Source organism: Pleurodeles waltl, chromosome 4_2 (assembly GCF_031143425.1).
Source record: "Pleurodeles waltl isolate 20211129_DDA chromosome 4_2, aPleWal1.hap1.20221129, whole genome shotgun sequence".
Taxonomy (NCBI): domain Eukaryota; kingdom Metazoa; phylum Chordata; class Amphibia; order Caudata; family Salamandridae; genus Pleurodeles; species Pleurodeles waltl.
Window position 1 is genome coordinate 827,889,190 of NC_090443.1, and position 20,984 is coordinate 827,910,173.

The following is a 20,984-nucleotide window of genomic DNA, read 5'->3' on the forward strand; positions in this document are numbered from 1 at the left end:
AAGTTGCAAGGTTTCAGGGCACTTCTTAGAGTTAGAAGGCCTCCCCCCACCCTCTCTACCTCCTGCTTGCTGCAAATGAGACTCCCCCCTCTCCCAGATTCAAATGTAGCTCCGGTGGATGGCTCTGGGGGGCCCCCCTTACCTTTAGGTAGACCTCGTGGCAGTTGAACTGAGGTGGACAGGAGGGCCCTGGGAGTTGCCCGAACCTTCTGCCTGGTCGGAGTCATGTGTGAGTAGCAGACCGTACCGACAGCTCGCTCCGGCCCCCGGCCCCCAAGGTCTTTCCCCTCTCGAGGGAGAGAACCCCCCGGAACACAAACAGCGCTCACACTGCGGAGGCTGCAACAAATGGAGTAGCGTCTTCCACGATGCACACTCCAAGCAGCCTCCACCCACACTCCCGATCACGAGACGCTGTTTCCACTCGTTACTGCAGCACCCGAGCTGGGTCCATACCTCCCAACAAGGTAAGCGGCATTAAACTTCTGCTTCAGAAACAGCAGACCCTGCGCTGTGCGTGCTCTCCGTATTCCTGCTCATGTTACAAGTCGTCCGGAGCGAGCGAGCTAGCTCCCGACTGCTCTCCTTAGGCAGCCACCGTGTGCCCCCGTGTTACACTCACAGTTGTCTATCCATCATGCTATCTTATTGCTCGCTTTCCCCTTAACATGGTAAGTGCGCAACTTGGCCTGGTCAGTCCTTGGTTTAACTCTTTACTTTTTTGCATTCAGACTTACACTATCTTCTTCCATTACAGTGGCATTTAGTGAACGTTTCATTGCTCATTTTCAGCCTTGGCAGGCAATTTCCCTGCCCCAGCCCAGGTATAATTTGGTGATTATTTTCACAGCATTTTTTAGAATTATGTTCCCTTTTTTGTATAAGTTTATTTTTGGTTTTTCTTCCTCCCGTCTTTTGTTTTCTTTTCCCTTCTCCCATGTATTTCATTTTATCTCTAGCGCAATTTTGTCTAAGCACATGTAAATTTCCCTTCCTGATGATGATCCTACTATTATAAAAAGGATCAAAAAGTTGTTGACCTTAACCCTATGTGAATTTTTCATTATACATAAGGGCTATGTTGTGTCCCTGTTGAATTGTGACATATTCAATGTGCTTATGATTGTCACAAATTTGCCTGAGTTTATTCTAACTGAACATGTTTCCTTCCCAACTTTTATTCTCTTGTGCAATTTTAATTGGCAATAAAGTATATTTGTGTTGAGAGGACTGTTCATATGGGTATAATTGTTCCCTGTATAATTAATCGCGTTTTAAGTTTGATAAGGGACGTTGTTCCTTTAACATGCACTGGCAAAGTCAATAAGTCTGGCTATAAAGTTGGATGGTGGGAAAGAACATAAAACATAGGTTCTGGCAGGTGAGAACTGTGGTGTAAGGATAAGCAAGCCGGACAGGGCTAGAAAAGGATGATGGAGACGTCAATGTGGTGAGAGCAGGAAGGTGACAGGATGGTCATGAAGCCATTTTAGTAAAGCTGTTGGACACAGGATATACAGAGGAGGAGCACCAGCTGGTGAGAAATGAGGATGGATCTTTAGACCCCCATTGCTGAATGAAACAACAGAGCATGCAGGTGGGGCCCAATTAAATACTCAAACATATAGGTCAAATCCAATGAGATTCTCTGTCACTTACCCTTTCTCTCCCCGAAGCATGATAGATGTGACTCATAATTATAAGGCTGCACCTCTAAAATATTCCAGATGTTCAATGCCACAGTGAGTGATTTGAAGACACAAAAAGAGCATCAGGGAAAAACTCAAAGTACTGTGCCATTCTCCATGTGCTCATTTCCTCACAGCAAACTACAAAATATACCTCTTTTTGACAGTCTTCAGTCTCCCGGGTTTGCTTTGCATAAACTGTAAAGAATTATAGACTCCCCATTGCCATGCTGCTCGCAGAATCTACTTTAGACTGTATTAAGTGTGGTATATTTGATAATCACTTTAGATTGTATGGCTTGATGTAGGAAACTGGACCTTGTTGCAGTTACCCACCCCCCCACGTTTTGCCTGATACCGATGCAACCTTGACTGAGAGTGTGCTGGGATCCTGCTAACCAGGCCTCAGCACCAGTGTTGTTCCCTAAAAATGTACCATTGTTTCCACAATTGGCACACAGATAAGTCCCTTGTAAGAGGTACCAGTGGTACCAAGGGCCCTGTGACCAGGGAGGGTCCCTAAGGGCTGCAGCATGTGTTATGCCACCCTAAGGGACCCCTGACCAAACACGTACACACTGCCATTGTAGATTGTGTGTGTTGGTGGGGAGAAAAAGGCAAGTTCGACATGGCATCCCTCTCAGGGTGTCATGCCCACCTAACACTGCCTGTGGCATAGGTAAGTCACCCCTCTAGCAGGCCTTACAGCCCTAAGGCAGGGAGCACTATACCTGTTGTATTTAGATGATAGAAGGTTGGGGGGAGCCTGGCAACAGGATTTAGAATGTAGAATTGTGGATCAGTCTGTAAGGCAGAGGGCAGTTGCTGCTGTCATCTGCCAGGGTTGGATGTCTATTTCCTCTGTGTGGAATAAAGCAAGAATAAGGAAGAAAGAAGAAGTGTGCTTCTTTTTATTGGCGACGAGGATGGGATACAATCCTGTGGGTACCCAGGCAGAATACAAATGAAGGCCACAAGCTGTTGAGGCAGTATACAGAAGAGGAACCTGAGTTACAGCAGCAAGGACAGTTGTAAGGACGCTGACAATGGCATTTCAATCTTAAGGTTTACTGCGTCGTTGGAAGACTGAACATTTGGCGACTTATGGTGATGGTCATTCGTATGTATCAAGTCGAGTGACGTACACATTATGGATTGAGGAGCTTAAGTGAGGAATACAATTGCTGCAGTTTTTTTTTTTTTGTTTGAATATTATTGCGGCTGTCTTTGTTTTTTTTTTGTTTTTCCTTGCATATAACAGGATTACTGAAGACGGCAGCTCGCACCGATATCTTACCGGGATTTGCAGCATTTGTTGAATTTTCAACTGCGATAGTATTCCAACAGCGCGGTCCTGTGCGAGCGGTGTTAAACCAGCAGCATGAGCCAGCACGTGCTGTGTTTCTGTTTCCATGGATGCGCACGGCACACAATCGTGCGAGCGGCGTTAAATCAGCAGCGTGAGCCAGCACGAACTGCGTTGCTGTTTCCATGGGCATGCACTGCATGCGTCACTCGTCAGTGCTGTGACAACAAGGAAGTGGTGAAGCATACACGTAACCTTGTTGTACGTCGTCACCACGGCAACGCAACAGTTCCAGAGTACCTAGCCGGAGTCAGCGCATTTGTAATGTTCAGCGCTTAAGTTTGAGGAAATTCTATTGGCGATTCGTCGGAGTTGTGAGGATGGTAATTTGGTTTCAACACAGCAAAAGAAAGAAGAAGGAATTTTTTTTTTCTTCTTTTCTTTTCCTGTTTAAATCGAACTGTGGTGGACATATGTATTTAAAAAAAAAGTTTTTTCCTTCTCTCTTTGGACATTGACATTTTGAATATTTTTTTCCTTCAACGTGGAAGCGTATGGACAACGGTGACTACTATTATTGTTTTAAATTGTTATTTTGGTAGAGGTGGGGTAGTTTGGAGTAATAAGTGTACTATATTAAGAACGGTGGTTGTAGATTTGACTATGCAAGCTATAGCACCTCCAGACATATTTTTACCTGTTCCAGGGGAACTATGTATGTCATGGGAGGACTGGCAAGAGGCTTTTGAAACGTATTTAGAAGCGTTGGGTGGAGCTATTTTTACAGCTAAAAGGAAGTTAGCATTATTGAAGCATAATTTGGGGGTTGAAGGGAGGAAAGTCTTGAAAACATTACCATATGTAAATATAGTAGTGAATGAGAATGCAGGTTCGGATGAAGAAGGAGATGAAGATGATATATATACAAATGCAATGCTGTCTTTGGGAAATCGTTTTGGGCATAATCTAAGTACTGTAGTTGAGCGTCATATATTTTTCTCCAGGGCACAACCATCGCATGAGTCGATTGATCAGTTTGTCAGTGCACTACAAATTCTAGCAATTACATGCAGGTTTGGAGACTTGCATGAGGAAATAATTAAGGACCAATTGATCAATCGTACTAAAAGTCTACGTATCCAGGAAAAATTGTTGAGTTTGAAGGACCCATCTTTAGATGAGGTTATAGCAATAGCAAAGCGTATGGATGATACTTCGAGGTATGTTAAAGAATTGAGTAATAATAACGTGGAGGATGTATTGGAACAATCAGTTAATAGTGTGAAACTCAAGACTAGCAGTAAAGCGGATGGAAAAAAAGAAATGTTTTATATGTGGAAGTGTGAAACATTTGGCTTTTTCTACCAGTTGTCCTGCAAAAGAAGCCAAATGTTTTTTATGCAATAAAGTGGGTCATTTTTCTAAAGTGTGCAATCAAAAAATTGGTTCATATAAGAAAAAGAGTGTGAATTGTGTGTGTGGAAAAATTCAAGAGGAGAATATCTCCGAAGAGAATGAAGATGTTGGGAATCATATAGAGGTACTCATGATAAATGACAGTTCTGTACGGGTACAGGAGCAAGAAAGTGAAGTGTGTGAACTTGGAAAAGATCAATACACTCCTCCGAAGTGTGAAATTAGTGTGGGCAGATTCGTGTTCCCCTTATACTCTTATTGATAAAGTGACATGGATTAGATTAGGACAATGTGATTTATCTAGCTCTGATGTTGAATTGGTGGGATATGGTGGTAACAAAATACTCATTATGGGTTGTTTCTGGGGGAAGGTAGTTTTTAAACAAAGGAAGGAGGAGTTTTGGGTGTATGTTGTGGAAAGGGGTCGATGTTTGTTAGGTTGGAAGGAACAAAAACATTAGGGATAGTACTGGATCCAAACAATGAGGAACAAGTTTTGGCTGTTGAGCAAGATGAAGCGGAGAAGTGGAAAGTTGAGTTTCCTAACTTGTTCAATAATAAACTATGATGTTTGAAGAAATTCCAGCACAAGGTTGTGTTGAAGGAGGGGGCGCTACCAAAAGTGCATAAAGTGAGAAGTGTGCCAGTAGTTTTGAGGAATGCCTTGAAAGAGGAACTTACACAACTATTGGAGTTAGGAGTGATAGAAAAAATTGAGGCTTCAGAATGGTTAAGCCCAGTTGTTCTAGCTCGTAAACCAAATGGAAAAATTAGAATGTGTGTGGACGTAGGGGATTTGAACGACAACATATGGGTGGACAGGCACCCTATTCCCAATATAAACGAGTTGTTAGCTGGAGTTAAAGATGGCAGGATATATTCAACCTTAGATTTGTCAAGCGCATACCACCAGATTTTACTGCATCCGGAGTCTAGACACTTAACATCTTTCATTACACCAGAAGGTGCGTTTAAATTCATCCGGATGCCATTTGGTCTAACTTCGGCATCAGCAGTGTTTCAGAGAGCTACCCAGAGTATATTAGGTCGGTTGGAGCATGTGAGATGTTTCCAAGATGATGTACTAGTGTGGGGTGAAAATGTGATGGAGCATGATAATAATTTGAGGAAGGTGTGTCAGATATTGGAGAAGGCAGGACTAACGGTTGAAGTGAATAAATGCAAATCTGCGCATCAAAGTGTAGAATATTTGGGTCATACAATATCTTGGGAAGGAATAAAACCTAAGAGAAATTTAATGGAGGCAATTGAACAAGCACCCAGGCCTGAGAATAAGGATCAATTACGGTCTTTCCTTGGTTTGGCAGAATATTATGCCAAATTTGTAAAATAATTTGTGAATTTAGCACAACCATTGCGCTCTTTATTTAAGAAAAATCAACAGTATATTTAGTCGAGTGAATGTCAGCAAGTTTTTCTTGAACTCAAAAAAAGTATTGTTGATGCGGTTGAGTTGAAACCATTTGTGGTACAAGACCATACTATAGTGTCAACAGATGCTAGTATGTATGGATTAGGAACAGTATTAATGCAAATTCAAAAACACGTAATAGCATTTGAATCACGAACATTTAAGGGTGCGGAGATATCGTATTCGGTGATTGAGAAGGAGGCCCTAGCTTGTTGGTGGGGAAAAAAATATTTTAGAAATTATGTGTGGGGAAATTATGAGCTGGGTACGGATCATAAACTGTTAGTAGATTTATTCACCACAAGAGGTGCAGGCTGTGCATCATCGAGAATTGCAAAATGGTTGTATAGATTACAAGAGTACACGTTTAATGTGAAGTATGTGCCTGGTGTTGCTAATGTAAATGCTGACTGTTTGTCAAGATTACCGGTTGAAGTGAGGTCTGAATAGGAGGACGAGGAATGGTTGGTAGCGAGTTTACAAGACAAAAATGAGAAGGCCATAAGTAAGAGTGTGTGAAAAATGGCGAATCAAGATGATAATGAGCTGCAAAGTGTAATGAATAACTTGTGTAAAAGGTGGTCAGAGGTAGGAGGAGAAACTGCTAGTTTGGTAATAAACTTTAAAAATGTTTGGTCAGAGTTGTCAGTTCAAGATGGTATGTTGAGAAGAGGGGACAAATTGGTTGTACCATTCAAATTGAGACAGGATGTTTTGGTGACTGTTGCATGATGGGCATGGAGGAATGTCTGGCATGAAAAGAAAAGCAAGAGAGGACTTCTGGTGGCCAAGCATGGATAAGGATGTCAAGAGGTTTGTAAGGAATTGTGTATGTTGTGCACGGAGTGACAAAAGTGAGTGAGAAGACACCAGTTATTCCTGTTCCTTTTCCGTCAGACCCTTGGCAGAGAGTAGGAATGGATGTTTGCGGGCCATTTGATTTGGTTGGTAATGGAAGGGATTTTGTGATTGTCATGGTGGATTATCATTCCAAGTGGCCGGAGATCAGTGTGGTGAAAGATATTAGGTCATCCATGTTTATAGCATTTTGTGAGGAGGTTTGGAGGAGAGAAGGGTATACTGCAGAATTGGTGACGGATAATGGACCTCAATTCACTTCAAATGAATTTGAGGAGTATTTAATTGGTTGTGGAGTTAAACATGTTAAAACTGTGGTAGCACATCCTAGAGAGAATGGATTGGTGGAAAGATTTAACAGAGTATTGGGGGAAAATATTCAATTGTCACTTCAAAATAGTTTAGATTGGAAGACAGAATTAAAGAATTTGTTATGGAATTATCGCACAACACCCTATTCTTTGACGTTGGAAACACCATTTTTGTTATTTAAAGGCAGGAAACCATGTACTAAGATTGTACCAGGATGGATGGGAAGAGCAGGTAGGAAATGTGTGGATGGACAGAATTTACGGCGTAGAGTGGGAAAAATGCAAGGGAAGATTGAAGGATAAGGTCAGAGTGTGCAAGATGGTGGTTGGTGATTGGGTGCGTACCAAATTGGTGCATGATGTGAAGAAGGGTTTGTCCAAATGGTCAGATCCTAAACGTGTAGTGGGAGTGAGAAGATGTAGTGTGGTTTTGGACGATGGCAAGAGATGGAATATGTGTAGTGTGGTAAAATGTAGTGATCAAGAGGTAAGAGTGTGGGTAAGGATGCACCAGGAACAGTCAGAATCTGTAAATAAAATATTGTCTAGAAGGTTGTGTTTGGAAAAAAAAACGACTAAAAGGCTGTGGTATTTGAAGGATTATTACACTGAATAGGGTTGTTATAAGAATTATTAAGGGATGTTTGTGTACACAGTTATTTGTGTAGACATTTTGTTTTGATTGTATATAGTTCATACCAATCCCTATAGGAGATTTTGTATGCTTATGTTTTGTTTTTTTCTCTTTCCTCAAAGTATAAGGGGGAGATGTGTTGTATTTAGATGATAGAAGGTTGGGGGGTGCCTGGCAACAGGATTTAGAATGTAGAATTGTGGATTAGTCTGTAAGGCAGAGGGCAGTTGCTGCTGTCATCTGCCAGGGTTGGATGTCTATTTCTTCTGTGTGGAATAAAGCAAGAATAAGGAGGAAAGAAGAAGTGTGCTTCTTTTTAATACCACAGGTGAGGGCATAGCTGCATGAGCAATATGCCCCTACAGTGTCTAAATCCATTCTTAGACTTGTAAGTACAGTGTGGCCATATTAAGTATATGGTCTGGGTGTAACGCCGCGCTCCGACGTGGCGTCTCTTTCTGTCCTCGCGGGTGGAACACGCTACCGATATTCGGAGCGCCGTTCTCCGCGTTTTTTGACTATGCTTTCTGGGAAGCATATATTTCGCTCCCGGTCGCGCTACACTTACTTGTAGCCTTTTTTCTTCTTTTATTGTTGGTGGTGGGTTTTTTGTTGGGTCTTTTGCCTGTCTCTATCCATGTTGTGTCCATCTTGTCTTCTTCGTGTTTTTGTCCCAGCATGCTCTGCTTTCTTTTATACTACTTCCTTTTTCCTATACTGGTCTATGGGCTTTTCCCAATCCAAGATGGTGTTACTTCCCTTTCCTGTGATGTCACTTCCCTTTTCTCAGTATATAAGTCAGTCAGTCTTGTTCCTCCTTGCGTTGCAAACACTTCCTTCTGGTTGTGCTGTTCGCTCCTGTTCTTTGTTCCTGCTTTTTTGCCTTGAGAGATTTTTGCCTATTCTTTGTTCCTGCTTTTGCCTTGGGAGATTTTTGCCTGTTCTTTTGTTCCTGCTTTTGCCTTGGGATATTTTTGCCTGTTCCTTTTTTCCTGCCTTGTACCCTGGATATTGCCTATTTTTGTTTCCTGTTGTCAAGTCCTGTTTTTTCCTTGTTTTCCTTCAGGAGTTCCTGTTAGAGGTTTTTTCCCCAGTGTTGGGGTTTTTTCCCTCTGGGACTCCTTCTGTAGGATACGGTCTGCTTTGGCGTAGCCTGTCAAGCAGCACCGTGGCTACTAGAAGGGGTCGCCCTTATCTGGGAACATCCAGGACCTGTAGAAGACTTGGTGTATTCGCCAATCCGAAATCCAGAGGTGAGAAGTCCAGCGCAGTACGTGACAGATTACAACGCCAAAAGATTCCGCGTTGCGAGAGCGCCATGGAAGATCCACAGGGAAAGGTGTCGGAAAATGCTCAAGCTATGTTACAGACTGTCCAACAACAAGCCCAAGAGTTACAACAGTTAAGGGCAGAGAACACTGCGCTACGACAGGTCTTGTCTTCCCGATCAATGGACATACCACCCGTATCTGCTACTATTCCTCGATATTCCGGAGATCCTTTAAAGATGAAGGACTTTTTGGACGCCCTGATGGTTTTCTTTGCCTTTCGTCCACTCCAGTTTTCTTCGGATAAGACTAAGGTGGGCTATCTGATCAGCGCCTTGTCTGGTCCAGCGCTTGCTTGGGCGACTCCTCTGGTTTCTGCAGATGACCCAGTCCTGGCTAACTATTCCGCTTTCCTGACTGTTTTCAAACAAATGTTTGAGAGACCTGGGGTAGAAGCAGCAGCTGAAGAAGCCTTATGTGACATTCAGCAAGGTAATCAGGATGTACTGCAGTATATAACCCGCTTCAAACAGCTGGCAGCTGAAACCTCCTGGGTAGAACACACCTTCGTAACCCTTTTCCGCCGAGGCCTGCGTGAAGAAATTAAAGATGAGCTTGTACACTCTTCCCTAGCTTGTTCTTTGAAATAATTAATGGATCAATCTATGAACATCGAGTATAGACTTCGAGAGCGCAAGATAGAAAGACGTAGAACTAGAGCTCCATACCAGCCCGGTACCTTCCGTGCTAGCAGTCGGCGAACGGAAGATAGTCCATCTGAAGCCTTTCCACCTCACCATGAAGAGCCCATGCAGATAGATCTGGTTCGTGGGCCATTGACGGAGTCAGAAAGGGAGGAACGACGACGAAGGGGACTTTGCCTATACTGTGGTAAGGCTGGCCACCTGATCCGTAATTGTCCGGTACGTCCCTCAAGGCCTGCGGGAAACGCCAGCTCCCGTCCCCTGTAAGGAGGAAGGAGACGGGAGGAGCTGAAGTACCATCAATATGTTCCTCCAAAGAAAGCATGTCCACCCTGTTTATCCTCTCGGTCAAGTTGCAAAGTTCAGAAGATCAAGAAGAACATCTTCTGTCTCTCCTTGATTGTGGACCCAGTGGACTCTATCTGGATGAGACCTGGGCTACTAGTAAAGGAATTCCCCGCATTCCTAAAGAAACCCCTGAGCAGGTTCACACAGTGGATGGCTCTCCGTTAACCTCAGGACCTGTGGTGGCCTCAACTCCTACTCTTTGTTTGACATTTGGGGGGCATCAGGAACACGTTGCCTTTGATCTCATAGCCTCACCTAATCACATCATGATTTTGGGAATTCCCTGGCTAGCTTGACACAACCCCTATATCAATTGGGAAACACAAACTATATCCCTAACGTCTTCCTTTTGTCAACAGAATTGTTATTCTACTACTTCTTTTTGGACTCCAAAAAGGTCCTGTCAGTCAACTAAGGATAACACTAACTCTATCAATATTATCCAGGGGGTTCCAGATTGTTATCAGGAATATATCAGGATTTTTCAGAAACCTAGTAATCCTATTTTGCCACCTCATCGCAGTTATGACTGTGCTATTCCTTTAATTCCTGATGAAGTTGTTCCCTTCTGTCGAATGTATTCTCTGACAGACCAAGAAAAGAAGGTGTTAAGGGAATATTTAGACGACAACTTACACAACGGTTTGATTGCTCCTTCCACGTCCCCTGCTGGGGCTCCTCTCTTCTTCGTCCCAAAGAAGACTAAGGATCTGCGTCCTTGTGTGGACTTTCGTGAACCCAACAGAATAACGATTAAGGATCGATATCCACTGCCTTTAATCAGAGATATACTGGATGCCATTCAAGGAGCCAAGATATTTACTAAATTAGACTTACGGGTGCCTATCATCTCCTTCGGATCAAGGAAGGAGATGAATGGAAGACTGCTTTCCGTACCCCTTTTGGGCACTATGAGTATCGTGTTATGCCCTTTGGACTGACCAACGCCCCTTCTGTTTTTCAGCAATTTATGGATTCAGTGTTCTCTGATGTACTCAACCAATTTGTAGTCATTTATTTGGATGATATCTTGATATATTCCCGTGATCCTGAGCACCATGTAGATCATGTCCTGCAAGTTCTGGAAAGACTCAAGAAAAACCAATTGTTTTGTAAACCTGAGAAGTGTGAGTTCCATAAATCTGAAGTAAGGTATCTCGGGTTTTGTATTAATCAACATGGAATATCCATGGATCCTGACAAGGTCAGTGCCATATTAGATTGGCCTTCTCCAACGTCCATTAAAGAAACGCAATGTTTTCTTGGTTTATCAAACTTTTATCGTCAGTTTATTCAAAACTTTGCCCACCTACAAAGTTTCATAACACAAACAATTAAGAAAGAGAACCTGAAGAAGGGTTTCATTTGGACCAAGGAGGCTGAACATGCGTTTCAAGAATTAAAGACAGCCTTTACCCAAGCACCGGTGTTGCGTCATCCTGACAATACCAAGAAATTTATCGTTGTGACTGATGCCTCAGACAGAGCTAATGGAGCAGTTCTGCTGCAGAAGCAAGACAATGATGGATTGGAACATCCTATCTTTTATCTGTCACATATTCTATCAGAGGCTGAACGAAATTATTCTGTACTGGAACGAGAACTACTCACTCTCAAAGTAGCTTGTAAGGAATGGAGGCATTTCCTGATGGGTTCCAGAGAGCCTTTTGAAGCTAGGACTGATCACCGTAATCTCCAGTGTCTTCGGAGCTTTCAGTGTCGCAACAGTCGTCAGGCTCGATGGGCTTTCTTCTTTAGCCAGTACAATTTTGTGATCACATACATACCTGGTTCCCAGAATTTAGTGGCAGATGCCTTATCCCACAGATATCCTGACATAGCCCAGAACTCATCTCCACATCTTATTGAGTCTAGCAGGATCATCGGAGCTACTCAATCTTTTCAAGAACGCGTTCAATCCGAGTACCAGTTCCTGTCTGCTTCAGAATGGGATAAAGTGACTCCTTTTTTGCAGAAGAAGGACAACTACTTCTATCATGAACATGCTCTCTTCCTACCTACCAAGAAAGTGCAGACAGAAGCCCTGCAAATGTGCCATGATTCTCCTATAGCCGGTCATCGAGGTATCAGGAAGACCCAGGAACTGCTTCAGCGATCTTTTTGGTGGCCTTCGCTAAAGACAGACACTGAATCCTATGTGTCAGCGTGCCCAGTCTGTGCCCAGACTAAGACACCCCGAACTAAGGTGGCAGGTTTATTAAGACCTTTACCGGTTCCTTCCGCTCCTTGGTGTACTCTATCCACGGATTTCATATGCTCTCTACCTACTTCCTCTGGTAACCAAGTAATCATGGTAACCGTAGATTCATTCACCAAGATGGCCCATTTTTCAGCCTTGAAGAAACTACCAAAGACCCCAGAAATGAGTCGCATTTTTCTACGAGATATTTTTTACCTCCATGGTCTTCCTCTAGAGGTCATTTCAGACAGAGGGCCTCAATATGTATCACGTTTCTGGAGAGCCTTTTGTGCCTTCTTTAACATTGAGATTTCTTTATCCTCGGGTTTCCATCCACAAACGAATGGGCAATCTGAACGAGTGAATCAAGAACTTCAGCAGTATCTGAGATGTTACTGTAATGCCACACAAAGCAATTGGTCGGAATATCTTGCTCTTGCCGAGTTCTCCTATAACAACACAATACATAGTGCGACCAAGTCCACACCGTTTTATTGTACTTATGGATTTCATCCGAGGACTTTCACTACTGTTTCTCGAACATCCTCTTCTGTGCCTGCAGTCACTTCTTTTTCACAACAGATCCGTCAAATCCAGGGCCTACTCCACATTACTCTCCTAGCTTCGAAACAAGCTATGAAGCGAAAGGCGGATCGTTATCGGCAAGCCGCACCTTTGTATCAAGTGGGCCACAAGGTATGGCTTTCTTCCAGATTTCTACCATCCCGGTTTTCCACCAATAAGTTCAAACCATGTTTTTATGGACCCTTTCGAATTTCGCACATCTTGAATCCTGTAGTTGTGCTCCTCCGCTTACCTCATACCTGGAGGGTTCATCCTGTTTTCCATGTGTCCCAGTTAAAACCCTTTGTTCCTGATCCTTACCATCGCCAGTTCCAACATCCACCTCCTCTTTCTATCAACGGACAGCCTGAGTATGAAGTCCGGGAGATCTGTGATTCCAGAATTTTTCGCCGCATACTACAGTTTTTGGTCCACTGGAAAGGATACCCCCTCAGTGACTGTTCGTGGGAAGATGCTTCCTCCGTCCATGCTCCCCGTTTGGTTCGCCTGTTTTTTGACAATCATCCTGACAAACCTGGAGCCTCGGGGAGGGGACCTACTGTAACGCTGCGCTCTGACGCGGCGTCTCTTTCTGTCCTTGCGGGTGGAACACGCTACCGATATTCGGAGCGCCGTTCTCCGCGTTTTTTGACTATGCTTTCTGGGAAGCATATATTTCGCTCCCGGTCGCGCTACACTTACTTGTAGCCTTTTTTCTTCTTTTATTGTTGGTGGTGGGTTTTTTGTTGGGCCTTTTGCCTGTCTCTATCCATGTTGTGTCCATCTTGTCTTCTTTGTGTTTTTGTCCCAGCATGCTCTGCTTTCTTTTATACTACTTCCTTTTTCCTATACTGGTCTATGGGCTTTTCCCAATCCAAGATGGTGTTACTTCCCTTTCCTGTGATGTCACTTCCCTTTTCTCAGTATATAAGTCAGTCAGTCTTGTTCCTCCTTGCGTTGCAAACACTTCCTTCTGGTTGTGCTGTTCGCTCCTGTTCTTTGTTCCTGCTTTTGCCTTGGGAGATTTTTGCCTGTTCTTTTGTTCCTGCTTTTGCCTTGGGATATTTTTGCCTGTTCCTTTTTTCCTGCCTTGTACCCTGGATATTGCCTATTTTTGTTTCTTGTTGTCAAGTCCTGTTTTTTTCCTTGTTTTCCTTCAGGAGTTCCTATTAGAGGTTTTTTCCCCAGTGTTGGTTTTTTTTCCCTCTGGGACTCCTTCTGGAGGATACGGTCTGCTTTGGCGTAGCCTGTCAAGCAGCACCGTGGCTACTAGAAGGGGTCGCCCTTATCTGGGAACATCCAGGACCTGTAGAAGACTTGGTGTATTCCCCAATCCGAAATCCAGAGGTGAGAAGTCCAGCGCAGTACGTGACACTGGGAGTTTGTCATTATGAACTCCACAGTTCCATAATGGCTTCACTGAATACTATGAAGTTTGGTATCAACCCATACTGATGCCAGTGTTGGATTTATTCTAAAAAGCACACAGAGGGCATCTTAGAGATTCCCCCTGTATTTTACCCAATACTCTAGTGTAGGACTGATTGGTCTGTGCCAGCCTGCCACTAGCAGACAAGTTTTTGATCCCATGGGGTGAGGGCGGTTTTGCTCTCTGAGGTCAGAAACAAAGCCTGCTCTGGGTGGAGGTGCTTCACACCCTCCCCCTGCAGGAACTGTAACACCTGGCGGTGAGCCTCAAAGGCTCATGCCTCATGTTACAGTTCCCCAGGGCACTCCAGCTAGTCAAGATGCCCACCCCCGGACAAAGCCCCTCTTTTGGTGCCCAGTTTGGCGGGAAAGTTAAGAAAAACAAGGAGGAGTGACCACTTCAGCTGGGACCACCCCTAAGGTGTCCAGAGCTGAAGTGACCCCCTCCCTGCAGAATCCTCCATCTTGGTTTGGAGGACAGGGACCAATAGGGTTAGGTTTGTGCACCCCTCCCCAAAGGGAGAGGACACAGAAAGGGTGTAGCCACCCTTAGGGACAGTAGCCAATGGCTACTGCCCTCTAACCCCTAAAACATCCCTAAACCTAGTATTTAAGGGCTTCCCTGAACCAAGTAGCCAGATTCCTGGCGACCTGACACAAAAAAGGACTGCTAAGCTGAAACCCCAGCAGAAGGAAGGCGACAATGGACTTGGCCACAGCTCTACCAGCCTGTCTCTTGCTTCAAAGAACCTACAAAAGAACAGCGACGCATCCAGCAGGACCAGCGAACCTCTGCCAAGCTCCAGAGGACTGCCCTGCAATTGAAAGGACCAAGAACTCCTGTGGACAGGGACCCTGTCCAAGAAGCAACAACAACCAAGAACTCCAGCACCACTCCGAAAGCCTGAGTCCTGACCACTCTGCAGCCGACGCCCACAGCCTGTGTCCAGGTGACCCAAACAGCTAGAGAGGAGAGGATCCCCAGGCAATTGCGAGCAAGTGCCCAGCCTGGGTTGACCTCTCAACCCCTCCATGAGGATGCCTGCAGGGGAAATCCCGAGGACCCCCTGACCGCAAAACCTCCGGACGAAGATAACCAATGCCTAAGAGACCACTGCACCCGCCTTGGGGAACCCGTACTCTGGTGCAGCAATGTTCAACAGGGGGCCCTCCTCCCTGTCCAGCCTGTGGTTTGACTGAGACGACCTTTTGGACCTCGCCTGCAGCCTCTGAGTGACCTCGAGGGTCCCCTTTTAGAGAATCATTGGAGACCCTACATTGTGTTTGTACCCTGCACCGGTACTTACCTGCCTGCAGATCTGATTCCAAGTGCCCCCGTCTCCATAGGAGCCCATGTTAAATTTCCTTCACTTTTGATCTCTGCACCCGGCCGGCCCTGTGTTGCTGGTGTTGGGTGTTTGGGGTTAGCTTGCACCCCCAGAGGTGGACTTCCTAACCCCCGGTGTCTAGACCTGCAAGTCAAGTAATTACTTGTAAATCTAACTAATATTTCTTCCCCCCATGAACTGTTTCTGAAAATCTCAGTGTCCATTTTTAAAACAGATTATTGTCAATATTTCAAAAACTGTATAACTTATCAATTTCAAACATAGTACTGTTGATACATGTGTGTAATGTGAATCTATTGAAGTACTTACCTGCAACCTGAATCTTGTGGTTCTAGAAATAAATTATTAAAAGATATTTTTGCCATATAAAAACCATTGGTCTGGAGTTAAGTCATTGAGTGTGTGCTTCTTCTGTTGTCTGTGTGTATACAACAAATGCATTGCACTACCCTCTGATAAGCCTAACTGCTCAACCACACTACCACAAAAGAGAGCATTAGTATTATCTACTTTAGCCTCTCTTAAGGCTCTGGAGAACCCCTGGACTCTATGCACATATGCCCCTCATTATGACTTTGGCGGTCTGGCTCAGAGACGGGCACCAGTGCTGGCGGTCTTCCGCTCGCCATATAATGGGTACTGCCGGATTTCCGCCACACTGTGGGCGGATATCCAGCAGTTGCCATTCTGGAGGGCGGTGGCAATTTGGCATTGCTACCACCTGCACCGCCCTGCCAGTAGGACACCACCAACCATATTAAGACCATTAAGACCAGTGGTGGCAGCACCCCTTCTCATTCCCTGCCGGACGACCTCCTCACTGGACAAGGTAAGTCCGACAGGGGAGGGGGGGCGGAAGGGTGTTTTGTGTATGTGTGTGGTGTCTGCGCATATGTGTATGAATGTGTGTGTGTGTGTTGTGGTGTATGTGTGTGAGTGAATGAGTGTATGAATGTTGAAGTGAGTACGTGTTTCGATGTTTGTGTGTATGTGTGTGAGTATGCATGTTTGGGTGTTTGTGTGTATGCGTGCCTGAATGCGTGTGAGTATGTGTGAGTGAATGCATGTATGCATGAGTGTGAGTGCATGAGCGTCTGGAAGTGTAGGTGAACGGGTGTATGTGTGGTGCGTGTGGGTGTCTGTGTGCATGTATGCGTGAAGGGTGGGTGGGGTGTCATGCAAGTGGGGGTGGGAGGGCACTATGTGAGTAGGGGGGCGCTGTGACTACAGAGGGTGTGGGGATTCAGGTGCTTGCTGGGGGTGGGGGAACCATCTACAGGTGACAGGGAAGGAATTTTCTGCACTGGTAGCCCTACCGCCATGGTTTTCGTGGCAGTGCTACCGCTGCGGAAACCACAGCGGTAGGCCGCCTCCTAATGCCGCCGCCGGTCCTCTGTAGACCGCCGGATCAGAGATGAACATCTCCAGCCCGGAGGCTCATACCGCCATGGAGGTATGAGTGGAGATGTGGCAGGTTGGCAATAATACGGCCACATTAACCGTGGCGGTCAGAAGACCACCTATATCTCATTTTGATATACTATATACATATCAGCTTCCTACACTCAAGGAAAACTATTAAACAATGCACAAGGATTTTGTACCATAAAAGCATTCCTATGAATGCCTCACAGGGTAGGTCAGGAGATAAATATTAAAGCGATGGAAGATCTCATTGCTGGACATGCCTCATTACACAATTACAAGCTCATGTTGAAAGTTATGACATCCTAGACACTTACGAATCGTAGAATGGGATTCATCCTTGAGGGCAAGGAAAGACCCACTCTAAGGCAGATGAATAGGATATTTATTTATTTTTCACCGTACCAGTGTATATCTGGGTTGACTCATGAGATTCAAATAACCAAGGCTCCTTAAGCATGTTGATCCTTCTCAACCACTCTGTCTCATCTTCCTCCACCATCTCCAGTCTGTTTCACACATCAGTGACCACTCCATTGCAATGGTTGAATTCTCCCACCCTGAGAGGTCACAAAGTTGACCAGGGCATCCTTTCTATACCTCACTTTAATAATTACACAACATCCCTCATGGACCTCAGAAAAACCCACAACCTTCCCTTCCACTCCTAGGGTGAAAACATACAGATATACATGTGGGTTATAGAAAACAATTCAGGTTCTGAGTGGCTTGTTGCACCAATGGTAATAGCACCAAAAGAAGAAGGAAAAATCTGTCTGTGTATAGATCTTCAAGATCTAAATAAGAACATATGGGTTGATAGGCAACCACTTCCTAATATTTCTGAAATGTTAACAATGGAAGGGAAGTGAGTTGTATTTAGTGTTCTTGATATGTTGTCTGCGTATCATCAGGTAAATCTGTATGAACAATCTAGAAATCATACATCTGTTGTTACACCGTTAAGGGCTTTCCATTACAAAAGAATGCCTTTTGGGCTTGCTTCAGCCTCTGGGGTTTTCAAAAGATATTGACGAATACTTTTGGAGATATGACTCACGTGTTGTGTTTTCAGGATGATATACTTATTGTAGGGAAAAGTGGAAGTGAGCATGATCTTTTGTTTGAAGAAGTAATGAGAAGATTGGAAACACATGGATTGACCATCAATAAAGAAAAATGTCAGATTAAAAAGCAAGAAGTAACATATTTGTGGCAATAGAAAATGCACCTGAGCCTTGCAACAAGGATTAATTAAAATTGTTCCCTGTTCTTGCAGAATATTGCTCAAAATTTGTGAAAGATTGTATTCTGTAATAGAAATGGAGACCTTGGCATGCTGCTGGGGAATTAACCATTTCAGATGTTATGTGTGGGGTATACCTTTCAAATTAAGAACAGATCATAAACCCTTGATGTACATCTTTAAAGGAGGAAGGGATCTTGAAGGAAGAGTTACACCGCACATTTCTAGATGGCTGTTAACCATAATGGACTATAACTTTAAAGTAGAATTTCTGAGGGGTAGGAAAAATGTAGTAGCAGATTATCTACTAAGGATGCCGGTTGAAGTAGAAGAAGTTGAGGAAGTGTAGCTGCAGGAGAAGGAGGAATTGTTTAGTGAGATGTAGCAGTAAATTTAAAAGAATAGGATGTTGCAAAAGAAAATGACCTAGTCATAAGGAAGATTGAAGAAAGGGTTGTGTGTGGATGGAAAAATTAATGAAGATGCAGTGATCAGTGATATATCTGATTATTCAAGGCTAGAGACCAATTATGTATACAAGATGGAAGATTAATGAGGAGAAACCAGCTAGTTCCTCCAGAGGGGGTTTGTACGCACATTATTGATATCACACATGAAGGACACTTATGTCATGTAGTGATGAAGAGGAAAGTGAGACTATCATTCTGGTGGCCTGGCATGGATCAGGCAGTAGGGGAGAGAGCAAGAAATTGTGTAGCATGTGCAAATAGTGACAAAACTAAAGTATTGAGACAACCTCTGTTGGCAACAATAGATTATCCTGAAAAACCTTGTGAAAAATTAGCTATAGATTTTATAGGTCCTGTTTCTAGGCTAGGCTGGAAGAGTAGATATATAATGGTGTTGGTAGACTAGCATACCAAATGGTTCATGATAAAAGCAGTGGAACAAGGTGGACAAGGCAAAAGTGAATGAGTTTTAGGAGGAGGCTTTCATAGAGGACGGGGTACCCAAAACAGTTGTGTCAGAGAATGGGGTGCAATATGTATCTAGGGAAATGACCAATTATCTAGCTAGGATGGGAATAACTCATGAAAGGGTTGCTCTGTTCAAGCACAAGCAAATGGTCTAGTAGAAAGAATAAATCTAGTTGTGATGGAAAACATCCAGCTATCACTGGCTAATCACCTTCCATGGATGAAAGAGTTGAGGAGAATGATGTGGGCACATAGAACAACTTCTCATTCTGTAACAGGAGTATCGCCATTTGTGTCTCTGAAAGGAAGAGAACCAGGGGGTAAAGGAGTGTCCTATGTGGTTCAGAGTAAAAGAAAGGGTAGAAGTTAATCAAAGACTAATTAAGGCGAAAGTTAATGAGATGCAAGGGAAGACTGTTCAATATTACAACAAAAGGCAGGGTGTAAAAAATGCTATGTACAATGTGGTGATTGGGTTGTTATAACGAAAGGAGGTATTATTAAAAAAGGGGATAGTAAATACTCTATTCCACACAAAGTAAAGCAAGTTAGACGTAATGCAGTAATTTTAGAGAATGGAATGACGTGGAGTATGGGGAATGTATGCAAGGTTAATCAATGGTAAGTATGTTATAGGAACTTACTGTGAAAATGTTATTCAATATAAATACAATGTATCTGCCAATATTCATGTTCTCTTCTTAACTATTGTTAAAAGCACTTGTATGTCCTGTTTTCAATTATTGTTAAAATGTAGGGAAGAATTATTAGTTTTTTATTTTAATAACATAAGGGGGAAGAGGTGTGAAGATATCACATGTTCAATGGTAGTAGGGAATCAGAATGTGGTGAGGTAGCTATGAGATCATATGGAATGCGAGGCAGAGGCAAAGAGAGCTGGAGAGCGGAGGAGCTCTACTGGAGATGTCATACAGAAATGCTTATTGGAATAAAAAAAGAGAAAATAAGCTAAACTGAGGGATTTTTATACCTTGTCATTATTTAGCCACAAACCCCATTCTCAATTGACACAAGCAGTCACCAACACCATTTCTCCAGATAAAGCTTCTAAAAAAATCCTGCCCCTCATCACAACAAAATACCACATCCTGGTGGTAGAGACACCAGTAAATGTGACAATGGCAAAACATTGTACGTCCCTCAGATCATCTTCTACCAAACCAAAGGACTATGAAATAACTCAAATGTGCCCATTCACCTCTTTTTTCACATACAAACACACAGGTCAATTATACTTCAACAAAATTGTCTCACGTTGCCTAACCTTCAAATTGAAGGTTCAACTCCCTTATACCTGCAGAGCAAAACCAAGCTCCACCAGCTTTCCATCTAAAAATCTAAACAATCAACCTTCTAACAGTGGAATGAGGGCCAAATAGCTGGGCACAGTTCACAGTCCATTCTAAGATCGTATACACGGTGCACATACTGTGCTAGCACTACAGAAGTGGGCTACCGTTTCTAATGTGGCTATGTGCAGTGGGCTCCCTCTTCACATAGGCATTCCCATTAAACCACCTACGGATTTGAGACAATGCTCTATCTACTATGCTATGCTATGTGGATTTCTAAAGCGTTGGCTTTCCAGCGCTGGCTAAGACATAGCGTTGCTTCGGGAGGAACATAGTAGGGACTTTTAATGTGGGTATACTAATGCTGTTAGCATTTTCCTGAACTGTGACTCGTTGTTTAGGTATCTTAAATTCTATGGGGAGAGTGTTCCAAAGTATGGGAATGGGATATGAAAAGGATCTACCACCCCATCTGGCCTTATGAATTCTAGGCACCTTGAAGAGTCCACCCCTAGAGGATCTTAGTGCCCAAGGATTAGGAGGTCAAAAGTGCCCT

General features: G+C 43.7%; 1 long non-coding RNA gene across 1 annotated transcript in view; it reads left to right on the plus strand.

Annotated features, from left to right (window-relative positions):
• The first annotated feature begins 232 nt into the window (after positions 1-232).
• LOC138294215 (uncharacterized) overlaps positions 233-20,984 on the plus strand; it is a 70,583-nt gene continuing 49,831 nt past the window's right edge. Inside the window, exon 1 of the long non-coding RNA XR_011203276.1 lies at positions 233-467. This is a non-coding gene — a long non-coding RNA (uncharacterized lncRNA). The remainder of the gene's footprint in view (positions 468-20,984) is intronic.